Here is a 26935-nt window from a genome sequence, read left to right as displayed (position 1 = left end):
GGAATTTTTTTGATTAGTCTCGTTTAGAGGCCTTTTTGAGTCTGCCTTGCTGAGATTTTATTTATTTACATTCCAAGTTGTTCCAGAGTTTGTGAAACTATTCCTACTGGCATCCTTTCTAACATCACAGGAGGGTAGAGATAGAGGAGGCATGAAGTGAATGCAGGTGGGCAAAAGTAGGTTTACAGTTGTAATACAACCAATACAAAAATTAATAATAAGGATATAAGAATAAAGTGTGTTTTGTAAAGTCACAAGTATAAACCCACTTTTGCTCACCATTGTATAAGTTGATAGTAGGTACCTGAGAAAAAGTCCCTGCTCTCTGCTTATTGGTCATACTCTCGGGAACTTGAAAGGAAAAGCTGCCTGGTGTTGTCTGGGGCTAGAGACAGCCAAGCCCCAATTAGGGAAACCCCAGCCCAGCCTGAAAGGAGTGGAGCGATTTGTGCGTTCGTAGAAGTAGCAGAGCCTCCAGCTTTGAAGAGGCTAGAGACAGGAATGAGGAATGTTTTGTGGGCAACCCCGGTGAAGTGATGACTGAGAACCCAATAAGATGTTTCTGTGCGGAAGATGGCATCAGACACTGCATGTCTCAGCCTGATGTCCTGGGACTGTGTGCAGTCTCTATAGATTGGATGCTGTTCCTAGGGAACTCAAACTGCAGAGATGCAGGTGCTGTCACCCTGGCTGAAGGAGGGTTGTACAAGATATTACATTGTTGTATATAACAAACCAAAAAACTGTCAACAACTGAATCTAAAAAACAAAAACAAACGAAGCAAACAACAGGAATGGAATCATAGATGTGGAGATCCTTTGGAGGGTTATTAGCTGAGAGGGGAAGGGGGAGAATGGTGAAAAATGCATAGGGATTTAGAAACATAATTGGGTAGGTACAGAATAGACAGGGGGAGGTTAACACTCTGGGCAATGGAGAAGCCAGAGAACTTACATGAACAACCCATGGACATCAACGTAACAAGGGGTATCATGGGAGGGAGGGGGGAACCAGGGAGAGGGGGTCAAAGGGGGAAAATTGGGACAACTCTAACAGCATAATCAATAACATATACTTAAAAAAGAAAAATCAACAAAATTATAATTTGACACTTGCTTTTGAACTAAGAATCATTTTTACACTGCTTTGTCAGGATGAACTAAAGAATACATTGAGCTTTGAATACTGAATCCATAAATAAGAAGTGCCCTTTAAACAAACAAAAGGAATACTTTTGAAATCAACTTGTAATATTTTTTCTCAAATGACTTGAGCAGTATTATATGCTTTCTTTTTTGTTTAAACATTCTTTTAGTTAGAAAACACCAAAACAATAGTTAGTAAGCTCAATTCTAGAAAAATATTAACAGCAAGGAATTTTAAAAAGTATTTTACATGCATCACTTTAATCTATTATTATTATTATTAATCTGCTGTTAGTCCCCCTTTTCAGATGAGGAAATTGAGGCACATTTTTCAGTCTGTACATCTGGTGGGTGGTAGATTCAGGATTTGGGAAGGCAGTTGTTCTCGCTACTATACCACCAGCCCCAACTGCAGGGCTGTGAACTTGATCCCTCTGTCTCCAGAGTGTGTGGCATTTATCATCAGTGCGTGTGGATGCCAGTGTGCTACGAGGCTCCACTCTGCTCCTCCAGAGCCGAAGCAGTACTTATCCTCCAGATGCTACATGGGACTGTGATTAAAATCAGGCAAGCTCCTTTTCATAGCTTAGTTAATACCACAATTACAATGTACAGCAAACAACCCCTTCTTGATGCAAATTAACACCTACGCAATAATCTCAGATACTCCTTGGGGCAACTCTTGGAAATGAGCACTGTTTTAGAGAGGAGGACACAGAATCTCATCGACAACTTCCTCATTTAGGATTCCAACTGGGTTTTCTTTCTTTGTTAGGTTCCACTATCCCTCAAAAATACTCCAATTTAGTTAGGAACATTATGGATTTAGTAGGTCACTGTGGTTTACACGGCATACACATGAAGCATTTATAATACTGTTTCTGTTGGGATAGAAGTTTATTCCTACTTCTATACAGCTGATTTAAAAACTAAATTCTGGGACACGGCCCATTTGAAACTTGAGAATTGCTTACTTTGATACTAAAGGGGAAAAAAGCTTAAATTGTGATAATACTTTTACTTCTAGATTTTTAAGGCTGTGAATATATTCTACACCACACGCAAAATGTTTATTTGTTTAGTCAACCATATCCGCAGCATCAGCAGGTTAGGGGAAGCTGAAACATGAGGTGAATACGCATGCTTAGGATTTGCTTTTCCATCCTATTGTATGCTGATGAATTTATTCCTTTAAATGGTTTTGTTTCAAAGAGTGGGACATGGGACAAGGTGTTTTAAATGGGGAAAACAGTAAGGACACTTATTTAGAGAACTTGAAAATTTTAAATATTGAAGTTCTTTACATCTTTCATTGAAACAAAAAAAATATTTCCTTTTTAGTGGAATTGAGGGCAGCTGTCTTGAGAAGTCTAGTTTTCATTTTATTGCTATAATATCGAAGGCCTAGCTACAAACTCCAGGAGCTGATATTTCACTGAGAAACACATCATGCTGATATATTTAACGTGTATCACCAAACCAGCTTCTTCATTCTTTGCCATACACTTTGATCTTTCTAGTTGCTATGGCTCATAATTTGTAAGGGACCTCAGTCATCATTCTGTAAGGACCTTAGTCACCCTCTCATCCAGTCCCCCATATATTAACAATAAAGAGAATGAATTAAAGAAAAGTGACTTGCCCGAATATAAGTCATCGGGAACCTTTTGTACTTTTAAACCTAGAACTGACAGTGTACCTGAAGTGTAACTTTTTTTAATCCCACAGTCTTTAGCAGTAATCTCATTTAGCAGTTCAAGAATGGGAACTCTATTATGCCTAGCACAAAGTATTTATTTTAAATTTTAAAAGTAAATTTTAATTATAAAATTATTGTATTCTTACTGTAAATAATTTATACCATTTAGAAAAATATACAGTAAAAATAAAAGTTCTTTCTTCAGTTAACTTTACTCTCCAGATTTTATATGAATATATAAACATATGAATAAATATAGATCTGTATACATGTACATATACGTATATGTACACACTTATCAATATAAAAATAAAATTTGATAATAGCATTTAGCAACTTGCTTTTTAAGGTTTGAAAACTTGGACACCATTCCTTACCATTATTGTGAGATACGCTGCTTTTCTTTTCTTTATAGAATGGTTGCGTCACATTGCACCTTGTGATAGTTTTAAAGGTATTTACAAATTCTTGATATTACTCAGATCAAAAGGTGAAATCTCATTCTCTACACCATGGATATGAGTTGGGGTTAGTGACTTGTTGCTAAGGTATAGAACAGAGGTATCAAACTCATTTTCACTGGAGGCCACATCAGCCTCGCAGTTGCCTTCAAAGGGCTGAAATAACATTAGGACTGTATAAATGTAACTATTCCTTAACTGTTAAGGAGTTGAAATTATATTCTGTTTGTCTTCCTATCTTTGTTGAGGTATAATTGCCAAATAAAACTTGTATTTATTTAAGGTATATGACTTGATATTTTGATATACACAAATTGTGAAATAATTATAAAAATTAAGCTAAGTAACATATCCATCACCTTATATAGTTACCATTTTTCTCTTTTCATTTTTCTGTGGTGAGCATATATATGATCTACTGTATTAGACAATATTAAATATACAAAACAGTGTTGTTAACTGCATTCATATTACTGTTCACTAGATGTTCAGAACTTGCTCATCTGGAGAACTGAAGCTTTGCAACTGCAACATTTTTGCTTCCCTACAACCACTGGTAGCCATCACGGTACTCTCTGATGCTGTAAGTTTGACCGTTTTAATTTTTATATAAAAGGAGATCATGCCATATTCATCTTTCTTTGTGTTTCTGGTTATTTCACTTAGCAAAATGTCTTCTAGGTACATCCATGTTGTCACATATGGCAGGGTTTTCTTCTTTTTTTAAGGCTACAAGGTTTTGGTTGTACACCTTGTGATTAGGTACTATATAACTTTCTAAGTGATCATCCTGTTAAATTTTGTACCCATCTGATACCATACATAGTTATTAGAATATTATTGACTGTATTCTGTATGCTGGACATTATACCCCATGACTATTCTATAACAACCAACCTATACTTTTTATTTATTTTTTAAAACTGAATTTATTCAGATTACATTGGTTAATGAAATTATGTAGGCTTAAGGGGTATAATTCTATAGTACATAATCCGTATATTGTATTATGTGTTCACCACCCCAAGTCATGCCTCTTTTCATCACCATTTCTCCTACCCTTTTCCCTTTCCTGCCTCCCTCTAGTAGTGACTATAGTGTTTGTATAGTTTGACTATTGAATTGTATAGTGTTTGGATACCCCATGCTATTTGTCCATTCATCTGCCGTGGGCACCAGGGTTGTTTCCATATCTTCGCCAGTGCAAATACCACTGCAGTGGTCCTGGTAGTGCAAGTCTCTCTTTGAGATACTGACTTTGTTTCCTTATACCCAGAACTGGAATTGCTGGATTATGAGGTAGGGTTGTTTTTAACTTTTTGAGAAATCTCCAAACTATTTTCCATAAGGTATGTACCAAATTACATTTTACCACCTTATATAAAGAAGATTTTCCTTTTCTCCCCACCCTTACCAACACGAGTTATCTTTTTTGCCTTTTTGATAATAGCCATTTTGACCTGTGTGAAATGATTTCTCATTGTGGTTTTGATTTGCGTATTCCTGATGACTGATGATGTTGAACATTTTCCCATATTGCTATAGGGCATTTGTATTGTCTTTTCTAGAGAAATGTCTACTCAGGTCCTTTGCCCATTTTTCATTGGGTTATTCATGTTTTTTTCCTATTGAATTGTATAAGTTCCTTATATGTTTTAGATATATGGTTTGTGGATATTTACTGCCATTCCACGAATTGTCTCTTCACAGTACTGATTGTTTCCTTTGCCATGGAGAAGACTTTAGTTTAATGCACTCTTGCTTGTCTGTTTTCCTTTTGTCAATTGTGTTGTTGGTGTCACATCCAAGAAACCACTTTGCAGCCGATGTAAAGAAGGGTTTCCCCTCTGTTTCCTCCCAGGAGTTTTATGGTTGTAAGTCTTATGATTAAGTATTTAATCCACTTTGTGGTAATTTTTGTGCATGGGGTAGAAAAAGGGTCCAATTTCATTCTTCTGTATGTGGATATCCGATCTTCCTTTCCTGTAAAGGACCAGATAAATATTTTAGATTTTGTTGTTCATTCAATATCTGTCACAACTACTCAACTTTACTATTGGACAGAAAAGCACTCATAGGTAATATGTGAGTGAATGAACTTGGTTATTTTACAATACAGTGTGTTGACATTAGGATTTGAATTACAAACTTTTTGACTGTTATAATAGTACTTTTACTTTGCTTTTTCCAACCATGTAAAACTGTAAAAATCATTTTTAACTCTAGGGACATACAAAAATAGTAGCTGGCTGTCCCCTCTACTAGCATGTGCCCCTTACTCCTAAATGTGATCCCTTTTGGTTCATAACTAAAAGCCTGGACTTTCATTAAGGTCTCCCATTTCACAGGCATTGAACTCCAATCTTGGTCTCCACAGCTGCAGTAATCTTTGTTGAGGTTTTAGCGCCCTACCTACTGTTTTTTGATGGATTTATTGTGATGTTATCCTGCACGTATGGCATTTAAGAGAGATCCGGTGTTTGGAGGGAAACTTGTAGTCAGATTTTAGGCTCATTTTTCTGAGATTCTTTCTTCTTTTCAGTTTTATTCTTCAGTTCTCAGATGTTTGGGGAGCTCCATATTCTAAGGCACCTCCTCAGCCCTGATTGCTGCTTTCTGAATAGGCTGTCCTGCCCACTCTTCATACACAGAAAACTAGAAAATGTCAATTTGGATATAAAGTTTATTGTTAGTTTGAATAGGAACATTACTTTGTGTTTTCTTCTTTCAAAGATTGTAATCCCTCATATGCTGCTTTCAGTTTGTAAATCTCCATTGTCTTCACCCAGTTGCTATAGACACGCATATTGAGTCAAGCTCTTATTCTTTTCAACAAGAGAGAATTTGACTTACTGAGAGTATAAGGTTATCTGGGCTTTTTAAATTGACATATGGTAAAATTTTCACTTATACTTCTAAGTTTTGTAATATGGTTAGGAAGATAATGCTGATATATTATTCTGTTATACTCTTTAATAAATCTTTTGGTTTCAAGTTTTACACTTCAATCAAGTTTTTTACATTTAAATCATTGACTAATCTGAAATTAATTTTGATCAAAGATAAGAAAGAGGATTTCCTTTTTTTCCTCAAATGTCCAGCCAGTTTTTTAAAACATTGACTATTGATTCGAAATGCTATACTTGTTATATATTAAATTCCTAATCGCACAGGGACATATTCTGAGATTCTCTATTATGCTTTACTGTCTATGGACAGAGATAATACTATTTCAGAATGTATTTTATTATCAGGGAATCTTGTTTCCCTATTAGTCCACTATTTCAGAAATTTCCTAGTTACTCTTTCATGTGTATTGTTTCCAGATGAACTTTAGAATTTGTTGGTAAATTAGGAAAAGAGTGGAATATCAAAAGCATAGGCGACAGAAGATAAATATGGGTAAGCTGGACTTCATAAAAGTGAAAAGCTTTTGTGCATTAAGAGACACTTGTCAACAGAGTGTAATGATAACCAACAGAGCAGTGAGTTTCACCCGGTATGCTGTGGTAGACTGATGTACTGCAAGAATTTTTAAAACGTATAGCACTATTTAGCCAGGGGCACTGACCTCTTTTCCCTTAGATTGTCAAATAAAAGTATGACAATAGCCAACACAACAATAGATATCTGGTGTGAATAAATCAAAATTATAAATATCTTTGGCATATCATTAAAAAATATACTTTTTGGTGTACCGCAGAATTTTAGAAATTAGCTTGTGTGCCATGAGATAAAAAGATCTAAAATCACTGCCATACTGTGGAAGAAAATATTTTCAAATCATATTTTATTGACACATAGAATCTATAAAAAACTTCTATAACTCAATAACAATAATAAAAACAAACAACCCAATTAATAAACAGGGTAAGGACTTGAACAAGCATTTCTCCAAAGGAAATATACGAATCACCAATAAATACATGAAAAAATGCTCAACATCACTAATCATTAAGAAAATACAAATCAAAACCGCAGTGAGATATTACTTATTAAGATAGCTATTAATAAAAAATAACAAATGCTAGCAAAGATGTGGAGAAACTGAAACCTTTGTGTATTGCTCTTGAAAATATAAATGGTTCAGCCACTGGAGAAGGGTTTGATGACATTTCAAAAATTTAAATTGATTAACCTAAAATTGATTAATCTAAAATTAATAGAATTACCATACGATCAATAACAGTTGCACTTCTGGATATATACACAAAAGAATTGAGAACAAGGGCTCGAACAGATATTTTACACCAATGTTCATAGCAACATTACTCACAATCGCCAAAAGGTGGAGGCAAACCAAGTGTCTAGCAAGAGGTGACCTGATCAACAAAATGTGGAATACACATATACAGTGGAATGTTACTCAGCCTTAAAAAGGAAATACATTCTAAAACATGCTACAACATGAATGAACCCTGAAGATACTGTGCTAAGTAAAATCAACCAGTGACAAAAAGACAGATATCGTATGTTTCCACTTAAATGAAGTAGCTAGAGTGGTCAAAAGCATAAAAAAGGAAGTAGAGTGGTGGCTACTGGAGGGTGGAGAATGGAAAGAATGGATGGTTAGTGTTGAACAGGTTCAAGTTTGAGAGAGTGAAATTTTCTGAAGATGGATGGTGGTAGTGTCTGCCCAGCAATGTGCGTGTTCCCAATGCCACTGAACTATAGATGTAAAAATGGTTAAAATGGTGAATTTTATATTCTATATATTTGGCCATAATAAAAATATTTTTAGAGAGGTAAAAAGGAAGTGAATACCAACTTGTAATTTTACCTGGGATTAATGAGACTGACAGTTTTAAAATACTATGTCTTACTAAGAATAAGAAGTATCCTTCTGTTATTTATTTTTTAGGCTTCTCAGTACAACATTAAATTTTTCTTCACATACGTTCTGAACATTTCTCTCTTTTAGGCTTTTTGTTTGCCTTTTTTGCTATACTTTTGAAAGTAATTATCTGCCATTTTTAGCTAGTTCTTATTTGAATATTATTTTATATTATTTTTAACCAGGCATCTTTTTGTTCTTGCACATTTTTCTCTAGTACCATGTTAATGTCTTCAAACAGGTATTTACTGAGCATAGTTTGATTGTAAATAAATTTAAATATAAAGAATAAATTCTTTTTTAAGCTTTTTAAATTTTTGTTCAATTACAGTTGCCCCTGTTACTCTCCCCTGCCCTGCCCACCCCCTGCTCCCATAGTCAATCCTCCCCCGTTGTCCTTGTCTGTGGGTCCTTTATACATGTTCCTTGACTTGACCCTTCCTTCCCCTTCTGTCTCCCGTTACCTGCCTAAAGAACATATTTTGACCTTCAGAATCTTGCAATCTATCTGAAAAGTAAAAAAAAAATAACTTTTTTTAAACTTAGAAGATTGTCTATATTCTAGATGTTCATTTTCAAAAAAATGAACATCACTTTATTGAACATAAACTGAAAATGAACATTTTCAGGTTTTTTTTTTCCAGAAAAAATAAACCTCATAAAACCAAGTGATTTTCTCACCTCATGAAATTAATACAACCTTTAAAATGGTATGCTAACCTTTATGAGGTACTTTTTATTTTATATTATATTTTAGTGTAGTTGTCACAGAAAAAAAATAAATGCAGGCAGTCACTTAAGATATGGCCGCACCAGGATCCTGAGGACAACCCTGATGGTAACAGTCAGTGCTTCGGGCAGTGCCCCAGAGACCAAGGCTGCAGACTGCATTCCTGCTCTGTTCTCCATCAGCTCCAGTGTTGGTCAGGGACCACTGACCCTGGTGTGGTCTTCCCCATGTCGGATGCTGTGTAGCTCATTCTTGAGTGTGCACCTCAGTCACACTGGAAACTTAGAAAATCTTTACTCTGTGTCTGGAAAGCAGTTCCCGAGTCAGACCTGTTGAGGGGCTCATGTATCGGTATTTTAAATATGACTCAGGTAATTCTTCGGCCAGAGGTAAGCCATTAACCAACCACACTTTGGGAAACAATGCTCTTCTATAGTAACAACTTCAATTACCATCCCCAAACTACTTTTTATTGAGCCTGGTAGGCACTGTAAGATTTTTCTTTTTAAATGTCTAGTTTTATGTTTCTATCTTGGGTATAATTATGACTCCTTACCATGACGAATCCGACCTGATGGCAGTGCACACACTGACTTCTGTCCTTTCTCAGCACAGATTTGTTTGTTTTCTGCCTCTGCTCTCCTCTTTGGAATTCCTCTAGTCCCTCACTACTGCGTCTGGTGCTGTCAACTTTCCCTCATTGTAATGGCCTTCCCAGCATTCTCCAGCTGCCTTGGCGTGCCACATTGTCACCTCTGCCCTTCCAGCTGAGTTAAAGCTGTGCACACCGTATTAACCTCTGAGGCCTTTCATTTCACTTCCTGGAGACCTTTTCATTTAGATCTTTCATTTAGCCACCACATTCAATTGCTTTTCACATATTCTAAATCCCAAGCAGCTCACTGAGATGATACTCCCAAGCCATGATTATGTTAATTTTTATAGGCATATTACAGTATAAGTATATTGAATCCTGTTATTTATTTTTGCAGATTCCACCTTGTGCAGTTATTCCTCACAGTCAAATTTGTGTAGTCTTCGTATCAAAGGACCCACTATTACAAGATTTTCCTCAGTTTAAACAGTGTCAATTTTTATAAGACCATTAATTAGTTAAATTTAAAAATCCCAATAAATATACCTCCTCTTGTCACTCTAGTGGTGTTATATGCTGGTAAAATTGATATACAACATTGTAATTTTTGTTGCCTGATGTATTTATAAAAATGACATGCCACCCATGCATTCCCCATAAGACTTAGGTTCTGAACAATTGCCAGTTAAAACTAGATAATGGCACATCAGCTTTCAACTCCCTCACTATGACTATAACCATGCCCACTGGGATTTTCAGTAGCCTGCTTAAATGCCTTAAACTTCTCAGGAAAGCTGACAACCACTACAGTTTTCCTCTTCATTTTTATTTGAAAATCAGCATGAAATATACCCCAGGTAAAAAGGATCTAGAGCTTTGCACATTCTTTTTTAAGTTTTCCAATCTATGTACTGCATTAAATCAAAGACAATATTAAGACACAGCACAAGTGCTTAGCCTTGGAGTGGGGTATCTGACCCTCAACATCATTGACTTTGGGGGCCAGATAATTCTCTCTTGTGGGGGACTATCCTGTGCATTGTAGGATGTTTAGCAGCATCCTTAATCTTTACTGATTAGACTTCAGAAGCACCCCTCTCTGTCCTGTGTGAACCAAAAATGTCACCAGACATTATCAAGTGTCCCTGGGGAGTAAAATTGCTTTTGGTGGAGGCCACTTTAGAGAAAGTAAAGTATAAGCAATACAGTGTATATTTAATCTTTATTTTGTTTTTAAGATAATTTATGTGGCTTTAGTGAGTTAGTAAGAGTTTACACTTCATCTAAAAGTTAACAAGGCAGTTGTGAACTTCTCAAAACAACAGAAATGCTGGTACTAAATAAGGTACCCACACAAATGAGCTGCCATCTGAGTTTATTAAAGCTCAGAGCTACACCTAGGCTACAGACATTTGATGTTAAGTCCCCACTCAGTAATATATTAAACCAGGATGTTTATACTATGAATTAACCCATGTGGAAAGACAACATCAGGCATTTCCATAAATCAAAGCTGTTCTTTTCCAAGATATCTAATTCTTAAAGCTTACATTTGGCACCCATTTGATACCATGCTGCACACAATGTCTGTGTGTTCAATAAATATCTGAAAGAATGCTAGTTTACAGAGAAAAACAGGTATATGTGAGTGGGTGGGTAGAGGATGCATTTCAGGAGTTTATCTGTTCCTAAAGTATGGTCTCTAGGACTAAGACTCAAAGTTGTCAGCAGACCTGCAGTAGTGTAGTCACCAAGCAGATGGCTAGAAATGCAGAACCTCAGGCCTCGTCCTTGACCTACTAGATTATGAATTTCATCACTATTCCAGGTGCTGCTTTTCCAAATTAAAGCTTGCTAGGTACTCCCTCCAAACAGTAGTTCTTCTTCACATTATTAAAAGATAAATTCTGGGAAAGAATTCTGCAAAAAATTATTTTGGGAAAGAGTGGGTAGAACAAAGCCAGACAGATTCTTATATAGTAGTACTTCTCCAGAAGTATCTGTGTTTAAGTTCTGACTTTTCCAAAGCTGGGAAGTGGTGGGAGATGTTAAGTAGTGATTTCCAAATTTATTTGATGATAGAAACTTTTTTATGTAAGCATCATTTTGAAAATGTTGCTGTTGTTATGCGGTATAGGCATTCAACTCATAATTAAGCAGCGCCTAGAGATCATAAGTAAATAACTTAATCAGATAGCTAATTATGATTAATGATTACTGATAATACATTGAGTGGAAGGACAAAACAGACTTTCCAGGGAAGAAAAACTATCACGATTGTGAAATGAGGAACAAAGAGTAAACATAATTACTTAGATTATTAACTAATTAACTTTAAAAACTATTAACAGCCTTTCTCCTTCCCAGCCACCTTGGCTGGTGCTCTTGGTTGGGGCTGTCTCGCACCTGAGGCGGGAAGATGGTGGCTGCAAAGAGGACAGTAACAGTCACCAGATGGAGTCTACCAGCTCTAAGCTCCAATTTGCCATGAAAAGTAAGTAGAAAGTATGTGCTGGGGCACAAGCAGACTCTGAAGATAGTCAGACAAGGCAAAGGGAAACTGGTCATCCTCTCCAACAGTGCCCAGCCTCGAGGAAATCAGAAATGGAGTACTGTGCCATGTTGGCCCAGAGTGCTGCCCATCCCTACAGTGGCAATGATATTGAATTGGGTCCAGCATCATGTGGAAAATACTACACTCCGGCCAGTGCACTCTGGCCCTCATTGATCCAGGTGATTCTGATCTCCTTAGAATCATGGCAGAGCAGACTGGTGGAAATTTTGTAAATCATGCAAAATTTTTCTTTAATAAAACAGGCTAGAGCTTGGCTTAAAAAAAACCTATTAACAAAAATGAAACAACAATCACAGTAATTGGCTCACAACATTTAGCACATAAAGTTTTTTGAATGAAATTTTCTGAATTGTTGAAAGATTTTTGCATAAATTTATTTCTTATTGCTTATGAAATTTTGAGTATTAAATTTATTTCTAAAATTAATAATTTTAGAATTAACAATCAGAAATCCTTTAAAAAGAAACCCACTTTATCAAATATAATTAGCATATAAAAACTATACATAATATTTAATATCTACAACTTAATACATTTGGAGATACATATACACCTGTGGAGCCATCATCACGATCTATGCCGTTAACATATCTATCACCTCCAAGAGTTTCCTCCTTCCTGCTCACTTCAAAAATAAATATCTTTATGTTGATAGAAAATGAGTAGGATAAAGAGAAGATGGTGGCTAGATAAGAGGGAGCAAATTCCACTTCCCCCTACACACAGGAGAGAAATCTGGCTGATCTACAGAGGAACAGAGCAGACAGCCAGAAGTACCACAGCATATATGAAAATAGGAGATCAAAAATTGTAGTGGACATTGAAAAACCAGACGGTAAGTACAGTGCTTCAGGAAAATAAGGGCCCAGAGATCAGCGAGGGGATCAGGGAGGCTGCAGCCCCAGGCTCAGGGTCTGCTGGGCTGGCCACAGGGCTCTTGGGAGGGCGCTCCCACCCTGACCAAGCAGGATTTGAGCAGCACTGGGAGAGACATTGTTGCTTGAAGTCACAGAAAGGGGAGTAAGGACTGAGTGGCAAACACATGGGGGCTGTGAGCACGCACACATAGCGCTGGAAAGAGTGTGTGCCCAAGCCCTTGAGACTGGGGGCAGCCTGGCCTGGCACGCATGCCTGCAACCCGGGGAGAGAGAGCTTTGTGGAACTCCCAGGGGCCACACCCAGGGACCCAGAGTGAGCGTGTATGCGTGCCTCAAGAGACTCGGAGACCAATCTGTAAACCCGCACCTTAGTCTGCTGCAGCCAGCAAGAACAGAAAAACTGGTTTGGCCAGTTTGAAACCAGCAAGAGGTTTTATTTTGTTGTTGTTTTTTTGTTTTTGTTTTTTGTTTGTTTTGATTTTTTAAGTGATTCTTTGTTTTTTGATTTTTATTATTTTTTATCTCTCAATTCCTTTTGCTTCTCTTTCCTTCTTTCTTGTTTATTCCTCCTTCCTTTCTTTCCAAAATTATCTCTTCTACCTTCCTTAGTCTGCTTTTTTTTTTTGAAATACCCATAGATGAGACAGAAAAACCCAGAACTGTGAAAAGGCCAGAGTTGAACCCTAAGAGGGGCATTTCAACAGCTGAGACAGAGAGACAAATTTCATTGTGCTATTACAGAGAAGCTGTGAGATATTGCATATTTGTATTATTATTTTTCATTATTCTTACATCTTTTATTTCAATAGCATTTTTGTATTTCTCTTCTTTCCATTTAGTCTTCTTTGCTTGGCTAGTTATATTTATCATTTGACAGGTTTCCCCAGTTCTCTCATTCATAGTGTATTGCTAATTTACTGTCCTTCACCTCACTTGTGTTCCATTAGCATACTACTGAAGGTCCGATACTCCCTATTCTTGGCATCTAGCTCTCATAGATTCTGCCATATGATTGTTGCTCTAATATTATTTTAAATAATAGCTATTCCATACTATTGTAAATACTACACAACATCCCTCCCAGATCTTAGTCCACTTCATGGTTTCCTGAACTCTATTACGGTAGAGGTTAACTCTATTCTCTCACACACTACACCTATTTACTATACTTTATTCTCACCTCAGAATCTGACTGTGCACTGCTTTCTAGATCCAACTCACAATCCTTCCCTCCCCAACAAGAGTCTTATCTTCCTTCCATCCTTTCTAAAAAGTGGCTAGTTGGGTTGAAGATTACAGCTAACACTATACATAGCCAAAGGATCTCCTATCTTTTCCTTACCTGCTGCTACTGTAAAACAGAATAGAATACTCTCTTGCTATTTACCATAAGCACACTCTTGCTTCTTAAACCATTTTGCTGTACCCTTCCAAATGATCACAAAAAAGAATGGGTGGAAGTGGTGAACACCAGGATACCCTAAGGAAACTAGACCACTGAATCTCACAGGTATTCTACCACTGAACTTCATACCATAAACCCAGGGAGTCAGAACAGATCAATTTAAGAAGCTGAGGCTAATAAGAAGAGTCTCACAAATATTGGGAAGACAAAGAGTCGATCCCCAAATGAAAGGAAAGGAGGAAACCTCAGAAAGAATGCTAAATGAAATAGAGGCAACTCAACTATCAGATATTGAGTTCAAAGCAATGGTTATCAGGAGCTCCATGAGCTCGCAGCGAATTACCAGAAACTACAGGGAAACTACAATGAACTCACTGCAAACTATTATCAACATGAAAAAGGAAATAGAAACTATCAGCAAAGGCCAAAAGGAAATGAAGAATACAATATCTGAACTGAAGAACACAATATAAGGAATCAAAAGCAGAATCAATGAAGCAGAAGATCAGATCAGTGAGCTGGAGGACAGAGTACAAAAAAACACCTGAAAAGAGCAAGAAAAGGAAAAGAGGCTCAGAAAGAATGAAGAGGGATTAAGAGAAATACAAGGCAGTATGAAATGTAATAAAATCTGAATAATAGGGATACCATAAGGAGAAGAGAGAGGGATAGAAAACCTATTTTAAAAAGTAATGATGGAAAACTTCCCTAATTTGATGAGAGAAAAAGTCACACAAATTCAGGAAACACAGAGAGTCCCAATCAGAGGTAACCCAAAGAGGCCCACTTCAAGACACATCATCATTAAAAGGGCAAAATTCCAAGATAAAGAGAATCTTAAAGGCAGCAAGAGAGAAAAAGGAGCTAACATAAAAGGGAGCCCCAATAAGGTTATCAACTGACTTCTCAATGGAAACACTCCAAGCCAGAAGAGAATGGCAAGAAATATTCCAAGTAATGAGAACCAAACGACTACAACCAAGGATACTTTACCCAGCAAGGCTCTCGAGATAGAAGGCCAAATAATAAGCTTCCCAGACAAAAGAAGTCTGAAAGAATACACCTCTACCAAACCAGATCTGCAAGACATGCCATAAGGACTGGTTTCAGGAAAGAAAGGAAAAGAGAGAGAGGAACACAGGTACAAAAATGACAATGAGTAAGAACCTGTCAATAATAACCTTAAGTGTAAATAGGTTAAATGTTCCAATGAAAAGACATAGAATAGCTGAATGGATAAGAAAACATGACCTACACATATGCTGACTACAAGAGACCTACCTCAGGACAAAAGACCTACACAGATTGAAAGTAAAGGGCCGGAAACAAATTTTTCAAGAGAACAAACAGGAAAAAAAGCCAGGGTAGCAATACTTATATCAGACAAAATAGACTTCAAAAAAAAAGGCCATAAAGAGGGACCCAGAAGGTGACTTTATAATACTCAAGGGACGAATCCACCAAGAAGATATAAACATTGTAAATATATATGTACCCAATGTAGGAGCACCCAAATACATAAAGAAAATCTTAGAGGACTTCAAGAAAGATATTGACAGCAACATAATTATTGTAGGGGATTTTAACACCCCACTGTCAAAAATGGACAGATCTTTCAAACAAAATATCAACAAAGATATTGTGGCATTGAACAAAGCCCTAGATGAAATGGACTTAACTGATATATACAGAGCCTTTCATCCCAAAGAAGCTAAATACACATTCTTGTCAAATGTACATGGAATATTTTCAAAGATAGAAATATGATAGGACACAAAACAAGCCTCAACAAATTCAAGAAAATTGAAATTACCCAAGAATTTTCTTTGACCACAAGGGATTGAAACTAGAAACCAACCCCAAGAGTAAAAACCCAAAACACTCAAAATCATAGAGATTGACGAGTGTGCTATTAAACAATGAGTGGGTCAATGTGAAGTGACTTTTCCTGCAAGTCCCCCGTCCTCCATGGATGAAAGTAAACACTACCAAGATGTGATCTGCTTGAGGAGAAGAGGTGGCCAGTTTCTCTGAGCAAAAAAGGCCTCAAGCCCGTTTCTCTGGGGGCTTTTATTGGGTTGTAATACATAGGAATACAAGGCAGCAAAGATCAAATAGTAGTTAACATTTCAAAGAGATCTGAGGGCTTAGTCTGAGTCAGAGTCTGTCAGGAAGGGATTTTTGCAGAAACTTTAGGGTTTTCTGCTCGAACCCTTAACATATGAATGAAAGCACTTTTAGCAGAGCAGATTTTATAGGTTTATCAGGAAATCTTTGTGATGCCAGATTTTTCCCCTGGGATCTGCTCTGGCAAGGCAAGGAGCTGCACCCCTTCCCATCAGGTATTCAGGCTTAAGTGAATTAGAGCCAGGAAGTGCTTCTTCCAAAGGACATGGGGACTTGGGCTATGTCACACATCTGGGGGGGGGGCAAGAGTCCATTGCTTGCTCTTTGTTGCAGCCCCCCAAGTCTTTCAATGATGGCTTCCCAAGTGATTGAGTCTGGCTTAGGTTGGCCCCCGCTGTTAGGGGTCTTACCCATCATTGACTTCTGACCATGCGGGAGAGGAAACTGAGGCAGCATTTGCTACCAGAGACAAGCTCTGTCCCCTATGGCTCGAATTCTGGAGGTCACTCACTCATCCTTAGCCATGGGGGGTTGAGTTACAATTCCTGAAACCATTCAGAGCAGTCCCCAACAGGTCAAGAATGAAGTTAGAGAAGAAATTGAAGAGTTTGTGGAAACAAATGAAAATGAACTCACCACAACCCAAAATTTATGGGACACAGCAAAGGCAGTCCTGAGAAGGAAGTTCATAATGATCCAAGCCTACCTAAAAAAGAAAGAAACATTTAAAACAAACAACCTAACCCTATACCTATAAGAACTTGAGGAACAACAAAGACAGCACAGAGCTAGTAGAAGGAAGGAAACAACCAAGATCAGAGCAGAATTAAATGACATGGAGAATAAAGGCACAATTCTAAGGATCAATGAGTCCAGGAGCTGGTTCTTTGAAAAGATACACAAAATCAACAAGCCTTTAAGCAGGCTCATCAAGAAAAAAAAGAGAGAGGACCAAAATAAACACAATCAGAAATGAAAGAGGAGAGATTACAACTGACACCACAGAAATGCAAAGGATTGTAAGCAATTACTATAAAGAACTGTATGCCAAGAAATTTGAAAACCTAGGTGAAATGGACAAATTTCTAGAAAAATATAGTCTTCCAAAACTCAATGAAGAAGCAGAAAGCCTGACCAGGCCAATAACAGCAAATGAAATTGAAGCAGTAATCAAAAATCTCCTGACACAAAAAAGCCCGGGTCCAGATGATTTTACAGGAGAATTCTTCAAAAACATTCCAGGGAGTGCTAACTTTTATCCTTCACAGACTATTTGAAAAAAATCCAAAATGATGAAAATCTCCCAAACTTTTTTTTGAAGCCAATATCATCCTAATCCCAAAACCAGATAAAGAGACAACAAAGAAAAAAAAAAACTTCAGGCTAATATCACTAATGAACATAGATGCTAAAATCCTCAACGAAATATTGGCAAACTGCATCCAACAATGCATTAAAAAGATCATATACCAGGACTGAGTGCAGTTCATCCCAGGGATGCAAGAATGGTTCAACATTTGCAAATCAGTAAATTTAATACACCACATAAACAAAAGCAAAGACAAAAAACACATGATCACAGCAATAGATTCGGAAAAATCATTTGATAAGGTACAGCATGCATTTGTGATAAAGACATTCAGCAAAGTGGGAATAGAGGGAGAATTCCTCAACATAATAAAGGCCATATATGAGAGATCTACAGCCAACATCACACGCAATGAGCAAAAACTAAAAGCTTTTCCACTAAGATTAGGAACAAGACAAGGTTGTCCACTTTCACCACTTCTATTCAGTATAGTATTGGAAGATCTGGCCACACGAATCAGACAAGAAAAGGAAATAAAAGGCCTCCAAATCCCAAAGGAGGAAACAAAACTCATTGTTTGTGGTAGACATGATAGTGTACATAGAAAACCCTATAGATTCCACCCAAAAAGTGCTCGACCTAATCAATGAATTTAACAAAACAGCGGGATACAAAGTCAATATCCAGAAATCAAAGGCATTTTTGTATACCAACAATGAAATGACAGAAGCAGAAATCAAGAAAAGAATCCCATTTGATATAGTGAAAATAAAAATGAAATATCTAGGAATAAACCTAACCAAAGAGATAAAAGACCCATATGTAGAAAACTACACAACACTGAAGAAAGAAATCAAGGAAGACACAAACAAATGGAAACATATGTTGTGTTCATGGATCAAAAGAATTAACACCATCAAAATGTCCATACTACTCAAAGAAATTTACAGATTTAATGCAATACCTATTAAAGTACCAATGGCATATTTCATAGAAGTGCCAATTTACATATTTCATATTTCATAGACATAGAAGAAACACTTCAAAAATTTATATGAAACCATAAATGACCCCAAATACCTGCTGCAGTTTTCAGAAAGAAGAACAAAGTAGGAGGGATTACAATACCTGATATCAAACTGTATTACAAGACCACTGTAATCAAAACAGCCTGGTACTGGCACATGGACCAGTGGAACAGAACAAAGAGCCCAAAAATAAACCCAAGTCTCTACAGTCAATTAATATTTGATGAAGGGGGCAATAACATAAAATGGAGTAAAGATAGCCTCTTCAACAAATGGTGTTGGGAGAACTGGACAGCTACATGCAAAAAATTGAAACTTGAGCACCAACTTACACCATACACCAAAATAAATTCAAGGTGGATAAAAGACTTAAATATAACCTGTAACACCATTAAAGTCCTAGAGGAGAACATAGGCAGGAAAGTCTCAGGTATTTCATGCAGCAAGATTTTTACTGATATGTCCCCTAGAGCAAGGGACATATATGAAAGAATAAACAAATGGGATCTCATCAAAATAAAAAGCTTCTACATGGCTAAAGAAAACAGTATTAAAATAAAAAAAGAACAACTATATGGGAAAACATATTTGCCAATGACAAGGGTTTAATCTCCAAAATATATTAACTTATGTGACTCCACTCTAAGAAGACAAGCAACCCAGTTAAAAAGTGGGCAAAGAGCCCTGGCTGGTGTAGCTCAGTGGATTGAGCACAGGCCTGCGAACCAGAGGATCGTGGTTTGATTCCCAGTCAGGGCACATGCCTGGGTTGCAGGCCAGTTCTCTGCAGGTCAGCCCCCAGCAGAGGTCGCACAAAAGGCGACCTACATTGATGTTTCTCTCCCTCTCTCTTTCCCCTCGAAAGATAAATAATTTCTTTATTTAAAAATAAATAAATAAAAAGTGGGCAAAGGTCTTGAACTGACACTTCTCCAAGGAGGACATACAGAGGATCCAAAGACACATGAAGAGATGCTCAATATCGCTAGCTATCAGAGAGATGAAAATTAAAACCACAATGAGATACCACTTTACACCAGTCAGAATGGCCATCATAAACAAAGCAACAAACAAGTGTTGGAGAGGTTGTGGGAAAAAGGGAACTCTAGTGCACTGTTGGTGAGATTGCATACTGGTACAGCCACTATGGAAACAGTATGGAGTTTTTTAAGAAAACTAAAAATGAATCTGCTTTTTGACCCAGCAATTCCACTGCTAGGATTATACTGTAAGAACCCTGAAATACCAATCGAAAAAAACCTATGCACCCCAATGTTCATATCAGTTCACAATTTACGATAGTCAAGTGCTGAAAGGTACCTAGGTGTCCATCAGTAAATGAATGAATCAAAAAACTGTGGTACATTTACACAATGGAATTCTATGCAGTAGAAAGAAAGAAGGAGCCTCTAACCTTTGCAACAGCATGGATGGAACTGGAAAGCATTATGCTAAGCGAAATAAGGCAGTTGGTGAAAGACACATACCACATGATCTCACCTTTAACAGGAACCTAAACAAAAAAAGAATCAAACAAGCAAAATATAACCAGAGACACTGAAATAGGCAGCAGGCTGACAGTGTCCAGAGGGGAAAGGGGAGGGAATTTCAGGGGAAAAGTGGGAGGGTTTACAGGAACAAGCATAAAAGACACATGGACAAAAACTAGAGAGGGTGGAAATTGGAGGAAGTCGGGAGGGCTGGGTGGTGGGCTGGGACGGGAGTAAAAGATAGAAAACTGTACTTGAACAACAACTAAAATAAAATATATATAAATAATAAATAAACTAAATTAAAATTTAAAAAGAAAATATGTAAAATATTTAATAGTATAAAAAGAAAGTGATATATTTTACTATGTATGGAGAACAGATGCTGTTTTAATTTATTTTCTTTAGTCCTCTTTTCTTTATATTTATGCATTTAAAGTACTTAATAATATGTGTAATAGCTCATATTTTATTTTCTAACATTATGCCATGAACATCTTTAAGATATTAAAAATTAAAGATATAATATTTAAAGAAGAAATATTCTCTTTAGATGGATTTTCTATAACTTATTGTCACCTTTTAGTGAGAGATTTTTAGGTTGTTGATATAATTTTATTCTTATAAATAAGGCTTAGAAAGTCCTTATTTGAGAAAAATTTTAGTTTTTTGGAATAAATTGCAAGAAATGGAATTATTATTTCAAAGAAAAAGTTAAAGGACAATTTTAAAAATAAGATATTTTAAATATTTACTGTATTTTTCATTTTTATTTATACTTTCTTATGACCATATCTCCAATTTTATTATGTAAGGCAAAATAATATTTAATGTAATTATTCATTATATGCATGGAAAGTATACTTTTATAATGAGATTTTTTGTGTTAAATTCATATTCTTCACTGTTCTCTAAGAACCCTTAGTTTTTTAGCTGGAGTACCTGGCCTCATGGTTAATGCCATCACAGTGACTGACTCAGATCAAATGACATTCTGTCATTCACCTTCAGTTAATAAAGCTACAATTACTCAAAAAGAAGAGAAAATGAAAGGCTCAGAATCTACCAAAAGCTGTTTGTCTTTAGCAAAATCTTGAAAACTTTCCCAGGAGTCTCTTAATGTTATGTCATACATGTGACTCATTTCATGGTGTGACTGACATGAGTTTATGTGTTTTCTTACCATTGTTCAATCACATCAGTCTTTTTTGTATAACAAGAGATTTTGGATGGAGAAAAGATTCAATGATTTAATATTATGAAAGAATAATGTTAATGGTATGAGCTTACATATTCATGAGATTAGGTTATATGCATTTATAAACATAAATATTGGGTATAAAGAGTAAGATCTTTTATAATCACTCATATTCTGTGAACTTTCTCTTAGAAAGTCACATGCTTGGGTGTAGGGCTTTTGCTGCAAAGAAAAAATTGAACTTGCCCCTAACAGACTATTTACTTGTAATTGCAAGTAATTGCTATTACTTGTAATAGTCTGCTGTAAAAGTAGACTATTAGGGTCATGGTGTTTCAAGTTGACTCTCCTTTCTTGGATATTATTTCTGAGAGCAATTAAAGCCAGAACAGCAAGTAAAGAACAAATTTATCAAAAATCATTTTGAAGGCTATCTTGTTGTAAGCCTTTAAGATGTGAAAAGTCCGGGGAGCATCTCACACAGAATTTGGCACAAACTAAGCATTTGAACATTTGATTTTGATTTGCCTTGCTAAAGCTCAAGCATATAAATAAAGGTCTAGGGAGTGGGTGAATTTCTCATGCATTGGTACAGTAAACCAGTACTAATGGGCACAGGTTACTTCTATATCTTAGCTATTATAAATAACATTGCAATAAACATAGAGGTGCATACATCTTTTTCAATTAGTGTTTTGGTTTTTTTCAAATATACCCAGAAGTAGAATAGCTGGGTCATAAGGCAATTCCATTTTTAATTTCTTGAGGAACCTCTAACTGTTTTCCGTAGTGGCTTCACCAGTTTGCAGAATAGAATAGACTGTCTTTTAATACTCAGGAAATAATAGATATGTTGAAGTCTAATCTAAGTAGACTAACAAAAAATGCGAGAATAGTATAAATTACCTACAGTTATTTTTTTATTATTTAAAATTTTATTTTTCCATTATGGTTTGCATTCAATATTATTTTATACTAATTTCAGGTGTACAGCATAGTGGATAGACAATAACATACTTTACACAGTGATCCCCCAATACTTCAAGTACCCACTTGGCACTATACAGAGTTATTATAATATTATTGACTATATTTTCTATGTTGTAACTTACATTCTAGAGCCTATTTTGTAACTATTAATTAGTACTTCTTTTTTAAAAGATTTTATTTATTTATCTTTAGAGGGGAAGGGAAGGAGAGAGGGAGAGAAATATCAATGTATGGTTGCCTCTCATGTGTCCCCTGCTGGGAACCGAGAACTGGCCTGCAACCCAGGCATGTGCCCTGACTGGGAATCGAACCGTGATTGTGTGGTTCGCAGGCCCGCGCTCAATCCACTGAGCTACACCAGCCAGGGCCCAATTAGTACTTCTTAATCCCTTCAGCTTTTCACTTGGCTCCCACCACTCCCTTTCCTCTGCCAGATATCAGTTACAGTTTAATTTTTATTTCATTTTTGATTTAATCTCTATTTCATTTTTCCCATTACCCACTATTATTTTTTTACTTTATTTTTTATTGTTGTTCAAGTACAGTTGTCTCCATTTCCCCACCACCACTCCACCCTACTCCAGACATCCCCACCTTCCAACTTCGATCCTACCCCCCTTTGACTTTGTCCATGTGTCCTTCATACATGTTCCTTCACCACCCTTCTTCCTGCACCCCCCCCCCCCACCATTATTTCCTCCTACCTCCTCTCTGGTTACTATCAGTTTATTTTTAAAAGTGATGAAGTAATTTTTATAAAGTTTTTATCCATACTCTTCACTTCTATTGCCTCTGCCCAAAATCTTGCCTGAGTAATTCGGGGTATCCTAGAAACAAAAGAGGTACCTAGCTTCAGCACCATTAGCCTCATTGATATAATACCTTTTTGACTGGTCTGGAACTATGTTTGTAGATGCATGTGGCAAAGATATTCCCCTTGATAAAGGCAGGATTATTTATGACAACTTTGGGACATTTACATAATGAAATACTCCCTGGCTGTAAAGAGAAGGAAATTTTACCATTTGTGATAGCATGGATGGACCTGGAAAACATTATGCTAAGTGAGATGAGCCAGTCAGAGAAAGAAAAATACCATATGATTTCACTTATATGTGGAACTTAATGAATAAACTGAACTAACAATGAAAATAGGGAAAGATATATGGAGAGCAGGATGACAGCTAGTAGGGGTGGGGAGGTTAGGGGCTAGAGGGAGTGAATAAAAAGGAAAAAGGACTTATAGATGTGAATCACAGTGTGATTGCTAAGGGGAGAGGGATATAAGGGGACTAAATGATAATGGGTAAAACACAATAAAGATTAAATAGAAAATAAAAAATACAATAAAAATTTTAAAATGTTCCATTTTCTTAGAAAATGATGGATTACTTAGTTAACCCAGATGTAGAAGAATTTCTAATAAAATTATTTAGAATGGTCAAAGTGTTATATTTTCAGTATAAACTTGTTTGATTTGGGTTGTAGTAACAGCAAACTTGGGAATCTATTATTTCAAATGTTCTTATTGCCCTAACAGTACCACAAACTGCACATTGAAGACATCATTCATTGACAACACACATATATAAACATACGTGAACACTTGGTGTGACTTTTAGTTAGTGGAACACTAGCATTTTCAAGGTACCATTTATCTTTTAAGTATATTTTATTGACTATGCAATCACAGTTTTCCTAATTTTTTCCACTTTATCTGCCCTTGCCCTGTACCCCCAAACCTCCAGCACCCCCCCTTCTTAGTTCATGTCCCTGTGTTGTACATATAAATTCTTTGAATTTTCTGGTCTGTATACCATTCTTAACCTCTTCCTGTCTATTTTATGCCTACCAATTATGCTTATTATTCCCTGTACCTTCTCCTCCATAATCTTTCTCTCCCCTTCCCCACTGAAAACCCTCCATGTGATGTCCATTTCTCTGATTCTGTTCCTGTTCTAGTTGTGTGCTTAGTTTTTGTTTTCATTGTTTCTTTTTTTTTTTAGGTTCAGTTGTTGATCGTTGTGAGTTGGTGTCATTTTACTGTTCATAGTTTTTGATCTTCTTCAATTTCTTAGATAAGTCCCTTTAACATTTCATATAATAAGGGCTTGGTGATGATGAACTTTAACTTGACCTTATCTGGAAAGCACTGTATCTACCCTTCCATTCTAAATGATAGCTTTGCTGGATAGAGCAATATTGGCTGTAGGTCTTTGGATTTCATGACTTGGAATATTTCTTTCCCACCCCTTCTTGCCTGTAAGGTCTCTTTTGAGAAATCAGTTGACAGTCTGATGGGAACTCCTTTGTAGGTAACTGTCTCCTTTACTCTTGCTGTTTTTAAGATTCTCTCCTCTTTAATCTTGGGTAATGTAATTATGATGTGCCCTATGTTCCTCTTTGAGTCCAACTTCTTTGGGACTCTCTGGGCTTCCTGGACTTTCTGGAAGTCTATTTTCTTCACCAAATTGGGGAAATTTTTCTTCATTATTTTTTCAAATAAGTTCTCAACTTCTTGTTCTTGTTCCTTTTCTTCTGGCACTCCTATGATTTGGATATTGGAATGTGTAAAGTTGTCCCAGAGGTTCCTAAGCCTCTCCTCATTTTTTTAAATTCTCATTTCTTCATTCTTTTCTGGCCAGATTTTTATTTCTTTCATTACAAATCATTGATGTGAGTCCTGGCTTCCTTCCCTTCACTGTTGGTTCCCTGAATATTTTGCCTTATTTCGCTTTGGGTAGCCTTCGTTTGTTCCTTCATTTTGTGATCAAGCTCAGTCACTTCTGCGTGCATCCTGATTGCCAGTGTTTTGAATTCTGCATCAGACAAATTGGCTATCTTCACATCACTTAGCTCTTTTTCTGGAGTTTTGATATGTTCTTTTATTTGGGCCATATTTCTTTGTTTCAGTGTACCTGTTATATTGTCAGAAGGCAGGACCTTAGGCATTCACCAGGGCAGGGCAACCCTCCTTGCTGTGTTGCGGTACTGTCTGTTGGGGGAGGGTCAAAGAGAGAACAGTGCAGCTTGCTTGCTCATCTCTAGCCCCACTTTCCAATGAGCTCTTATGTGAGGCTGGGAGTTGCTCCTGCCATGGCAACCCCTGCTGTAGTTTATGGCTAGCTTTGAGTCTTAGTTTCTCATTCAGCCAGCCCTGCCTCCCTCTCACAGTCCACTGCCCTGCCGTGGGACCTCTCAGCCAGCCTCTATCTCCTTGCCAAGGGTCTCCTCCACCCACCCAGCTTCCCGTCTTCTTTCTACCGGTTTGGTTGAATGTTTCTTTAATTCCTTCATTATCAGAGTTCCGTGCAGTTTCATTTTCTGGTAATTCTGGTTGTTTATTGTTTTAGATTGGTTGTTATCCTCCTCTTGGTTGTGCAAGGAAGGAAAGGGTCTCTACCTATGCCTCCATCTTGGCCAGAACGCTGCATGATATCATTTAGTATTTATTATTTCAAATCGGAGGTCATAATATCTTTTTCACTAATCATATCTTTCCTAAAAAATGTGTGTGTTCTCCAGCTCTCATACCCATACCCCTTTCTCCATTCTCCTCACTGATGGCATTTATGTCTGGAAATACTCTTGCTTCTAATTAGTCCTAGTATTCCCTTTGAACTGGCTTAATTATGTAGATTTCAATGTCTTGTGCTCTTTAATGATATTCCATGTATTAACTTTATCAGAGATTTTTTTAAGACAATTTTCCCAAGTACCTGGAGTTCATTGGTGTGGGAGAGCTTTGTGTTTGTATCTGTTTCTATTTTACTCCTTGAGGATATGATATTATATGTCTTGAGGGCTAGGACTTTATTTTTCTTATATTGGGTCTTTGGTTCCTGACACATAGAGGTCAAAAAATGCTTTGCTCAATAAATTTGGCATTCATGCTATTCCTTACCTGCGAGCACATTTCAACCTCTGGGATTTTGTTTTTGAAATCCTTTGCTTAAAATGTTTCTTCAGACAAAGACAAATGCCATATGCTTTCACTTAAGTGTGGAATCTAAAGGACAAAATAAATGAACAAACAAAACAGAACAAACTGAGGGTGGCCAGATGGGAGGGGACTTTGGGAATTGGATGAAAAAGACAAAGGGATTGAGAAGTACAAATTGGCAGTTGCACTATAACATTGGGGATGTAAAGCAGAACATAGAGAACACAGTCAATAATATTGTAATATCTTTGTATGGTGCCATGTGGGCGATAGAATTATTGGGGGGATCACTTTGTAAATAATATAATTGCCTAACCACAGGGTACACCTGAAACTAACATAAAGTAATGTTAAATGCCAACACTGATTGAAAAATAAAATAAAGTTTCTTCCTTATACATATATTCCCATGGTTGATTTTCTCATTCAGATTTCTGCTGCCATGTCACCTCTGTAGAGGGTCCTGTTCTAAACCTCCAAACATAAAAACCTTAAACAGCATGCGTTCACACATAAACCCACACATA

General features: G+C 36.7%; 1 pseudogene; it reads left to right on the top strand.

The window, feature by feature from the left end:
* Positions 1–11884: 11884 nt before the first annotated feature.
* Positions 11885–12287, top strand: LOC118994194 (60S ribosomal protein L30-like; annotated as a pseudogene).
* The last annotated feature ends 14648 nt before the right edge of the window (positions 12288–26935 follow it).

The sequence above is a fragment of the Sturnira hondurensis genome, unplaced genomic scaffold, assembly GCF_014824575.4.
Source record: "Sturnira hondurensis isolate 20B ecotype Veracruz unplaced genomic scaffold, ASM1482457v3 Scaffold0000880, whole genome shotgun sequence".
NCBI lineage: Eukaryota > Metazoa > Chordata > Mammalia > Chiroptera > Phyllostomidae > Sturnira > Sturnira hondurensis.
This window is presented reverse-complemented; position numbering and strand designations above follow the sequence as displayed.